A 4,884-nucleotide genomic window follows, 5' to 3' on the forward strand; every position below is an offset into this window, starting at 1 on the left:
CTTGTGTGGTGGTAATGTTAAGCAAACTGTTCAATTTCTGTATAAGCTACTTCTGACTCTCCCTTCTCCTATTAAGTCTAACATGTGAACTTACTGCAATGCTTGTAGTCTCTAAAGTTTATTAACTGCCCAAAGCCATTCAGCTCAAATAGTTTATACTACTACACTAGACAAATATTTCTCTTAAATGCAATTATGCATTTATATTGTTTAGCTTACCCATTGAGAGAATGAAAGGGAAGAGGGACTTAAGCCATTCCTGACTTCAAATTTGTTCCATTTATTGATCTCATCTCTTAGGTAGTCCTGTTACAGATGTAGTCTGAAAATGGCATCTATTCACACTAAAACCTCATGTCACTCTGGGGATCTTACTAACCATGACATCTATATCTAACATTTGGAAAAAATCTAAATGGATTTGCTTAATTATTGATTTGCTAGTAATTCCCTTTAACTGACTACTCCATCTTGTATTCCATATTTATGTATGTGCCACTTGATGCTCAACACTGAGTGGAGGAAAGGCAAATGATATGTCAGTGACTGTTACAAACATCCCTGTTAAAAGCAAGACCTGGTACTTTAAGGCAAGCTGAACTTACTGTGGCAGCTTTGAAAAATGTAGGAGTTTTAATTATGAAATGGGTACACTTTCTCCAGGGTAAATTCCATATACACTCAATTTTGAGAACTAAAACTGGAGGGAGTGGGAGTGGAATCCATGAGGCTAATGAGGCACCTAACTTGTTTTTAGGCACTATTGTGATCCACAGAACACCCACTCAGCTGCTGCTTAATGCTGTAGGAACCTATGCTCATTCAGTGAATAAGTTTCTTCTCCCCTCCCCCCCCTCTGGGCATGCACACAGCAGCTTCACTCAAGGCACCTGGGTGTCTACCTCCTGCCTGAACACGCACACTGACTCAGATAAACAGCCAGCTGCCTTGGTCCTACCTTCTGCTGCCAAGAGGGATTCACAAACAAGGAAAGAGATGGATAGCTAAACACGTAAGTCACATGCTGGGGGGGAGGGGGGGCAGCAGAGGACCACCTACTGTGCTATCTTTAGCATACTGGGTAAGGTTAGCACACCTCTCCCATTGGTTCACATGCTGGTTATGTGGCGCACACTGTTCCTGTACTTTCCTAGGTGCCATGCTATTCAGTATTGCAACAGCACTTTGTGGTTCACATCCAAAGACTTGTAGTGACAGTTTAAGTGCACTACAGAACTGATCAGTAGTGAAGGCAAGTTCATGGGGACATTGGCATAAATGCATTAGCAGAAACATCCAGTAGTGAACTATCAGGTATCAGAGGAACAGCCGTGTTAGTCTGTATTCGCAAAAAGAAAAGGAGTACTGAAATTTTAAATGGTCATTTCCCCCACTGCAGTAAATGTGGCAATTCTTCCCTCCCATGCCTATGGTTTCAGGTGAGTTGCAGGATCAGTTCATGTTTCCACTGTTTTTTTATATTCAAAGGCTGGAATTATTTATTAAATTAGGACAGCTCTGCACTACTGGGTGGATTCAACTTCTAATACAAAAGGCCTAGGTTACAAACAAAAACTGATTACATTGGGTGGGGGGTGTAAAAAATGGTCAATTCTGAGCAGTCTTCCTCCATTTAATTTACCGGAAAGCCAGATTGCTCTGGCTGGACGCTTAGTGAAGCAACCATGTGCAAAAAATAGATTCACCAGTGCTGTATGTATTCTAGGGAAGTGTTCCAGTTTGAAAGGAGCAACAACTATAGGCCTAATAAAGAAGGTATCAAATATGCTGGCTCTTGTGGATCTCCAGGGGCAAAGGAGAGAGCAGCAATAGTAAGGAAAAGTGATCAAGGATCAGGTGAAAATCTAATCAGAATGGACGAAGTGGGCCTAGGACCACTTGAACATGGATTGAGCTGAATTTTAAAAATTGCCAGCGTTAGACACTAGTAAATATCAAGAGGTTTTTTGAAAACTGGTACTATACAAGCAAGCACAGGCTGACATGATGGTAAGGTTATAGATAGTGTACATAGGCCTTTCAAATGACTAGTGATGCTTTGCTTCTGATTAAGAGTAGGCAGGAACCTGTAGGTAAATTGCAGATTTACCAAAACTTCACAGGCCCCCATTTTGTCTATGCTTTATTGCCTGATCAGTTTCAGAGTTCTCGCTATGGTTACTGGGCTATCACAACAGTAGAACCTCAGAATTATGAACACCCGAGTGATGAACTGAACTGACCGGTTAACCACACACCTCATTTGGAGCCAGAAGTGCAATCAGGCAGCACCAGAGCCAAAAAAGGCAAATACAGTACAGTGTTGTGTTAAACTATTAAAAAAAAGGAAATTGTTTCTGTGCTCAGTTCATTTAAATTAAGATGGTTAAAAAGCAGCATTTTTCTTCCGCACAGTCAAGTTTCAAAGCTGCATTAAGCCAATGTGCAAAATCCTTAGTAGGACTTTCTGTCTGAAACAATTATCTTACAATACCGTTCCTAGCAACCTTTGTAACTGTAGAAATATATTTCTACAAGGGGGTTGGGGGTGAGTCATGATTTTTTAAAAATCAGATTACATTTGGAAGTTGTAGTTTACTTTCTTCCCATTTTATAAATTGGGAAAGGTAACTTTGGACTTGTTTGTTTCGTTTCCTCATTATTTAAAATCTGTTTCTACTGAACAGATTTTCTGAGAAGTTTCACACTTAAAACACTGACCTATGTCACAGCAGACAAGTCCAGGGCTCCATTAATAGCCTTACTATGAGAATACAAAACTGGTGAGTAAAGAGCCCGTGGTACATTTGCAACAACTATCACTATTCAATACAATGAACTGCCATGAGTCAAGAAAGATGAAATGTTTCCACTAACCTCTTCGCGCCTCCATCAGGGTTTGAAGTCAATCCTCCCAAGGGTAAGATTTTCAAAAGCACCTAACCTTAAGCTCCTGTATACATCTACCAAAATTTTCAAAAAAAGTTCTAATTTACTGTACTGAACATCTAAACCTTTCATGGTTAATGAAACACTTATTTTGCAGTGATCGCTTTTATGATACTAAAAAAGTTTAATACACAATTTTAGCCCCTGATGCTGCAAACACTTTTTGTGCTTAAATGTAAGGATGCACAACAGCCCCATTGAAGTCAATAAGAGCAAAGTTCTGCATCAGTGTTTGCAGGATCAGGGGCTTATAAGCAAAATATTTCTCGAAAGTTATCACTTTTGTAAGGTTCAGGTAAGATACCCTACCAGTAATGGCATTTTAAACTCCCCAGCCCCCACCCAGTATTTATAGTTTAGTTCATTATAAACTAAAGTTACAATCGCACAAATTTTCAGATTAATTTTAGAGCAGCTCAAATTTTTTTTTTTTTTTTTAAACAGAAGGATTCAAATCTATGTAAGTTGCCCCAATTTAAATTCTTCCACTCTGATATCCACCCTCAGTTTATTAGGTTAAATTTATGAAGTTATTACTCTGATTTACACTTATGGAAACTAGGAGAGCTAGATCATGTATATTTCCCTAGCATTGTCCAAACTACAAGGTATTTTAATCACACTTTCCTCCAAATTGGAAAATTCAATAAGAAATGTGGATAATCTAAGATTTGCAATACCAGTTCAGACCATCCATGTTAACCCTATGGTGCAACATTCCACACATGTTCAGAGGTTAAATAAAGATGGTTACTGATCAAAGGAAGATTTGTAAAATTCAAATACAATTGTGTAAGTAGAGATCCATTATCAAAATGTTCAACTGTACATACGATTATTTTAAGTTTAAATATTCGAGCTATTTATGTACAAACCTTTAACAAACACAGAACTGGTAAGTAAGGTCCCATGAGAAGAAAATCTAAGGGAAAAAGGAATTCAGGAGAGCTGGCAGTTCCTCAAGGAGACAATATTAAAAGGCACATCTGCGAACTATTCTCATGCAAAGGAAACAAAGGAAGAATAGTAAGAGGCCAACATGGCTCCACCAGGAGCTCTTTAATAACCTGAAAATCAAAAAGGAAACATAACAAAAAAATGGAAACATGGTTACCCTTAAGTCTGGGAAATTAGTTAAAAACAAACAAAAGGAACGGTTTGGAAAGAGAAACAATATCTGCCACTAGCATTAAGAAATAACAAATTTGATGCAGAATAGCACCTCTCTCTAGGGCTTACAATCCAGTTTCACAAAACACTGGATATTAATATGGTTGGGGATTTTTTATTTATATATATTTTTTAAAGCAAAGAAACACTTATCCTCTTCATTAAGTTCTACTTGATCTTCGCTTCCTCCTGGACAGCTGGAGACTTTAACCTTAAATTTTAGTTGAATAATGGTAGCACCCCTTCTACTGCAAGCTGCTTTACAGGCACTACTGGGCTTACACCCTGAGTCCTGGATCTGAACCCACAATCCTAGTAGTCAAAGGCAACAGAGTCATGACACTTGTGCATTTCTGCCTTTCATTTGATGTTACTATAATAAGAAACAGGCTACAGTTTGTTTCCCCTCTCACCACTACTACCCACACCCAAGCTACTTCCCTTTTCAAAAGGGGATGGGTTAAATGATTGTTTTGTAGACTTCGTAGAAGAAATTAAGGAGACACTTTAACACATCTTAGTAAGCAGCATGGTTTATATGATTAGTAGTAGTTTGTTATCCTAAACTTTCATTTTCAATAATCAGGATTAAAATAATATTTGGCACACAAGCACACTGTAAACAGCCACTTGACAGTTCTCATGGCACAGCCAATCACTGCTATGGTGTGGCAGTTCTTTATACCAGTTTACCAAACACGTGCAATTTTCATCCACAATATGCAATTAGATTTATAAAAATAGATAAAATGTCAAACTGAAGCA

This window comes from Caretta caretta, chromosome 6 (genome assembly GCF_965140235.1).
Source record: "Caretta caretta isolate rCarCar2 chromosome 6, rCarCar1.hap1, whole genome shotgun sequence".
NCBI classification, from domain to species: Eukaryota; Metazoa; Chordata; order Testudines; family Cheloniidae; genus Caretta; species Caretta caretta.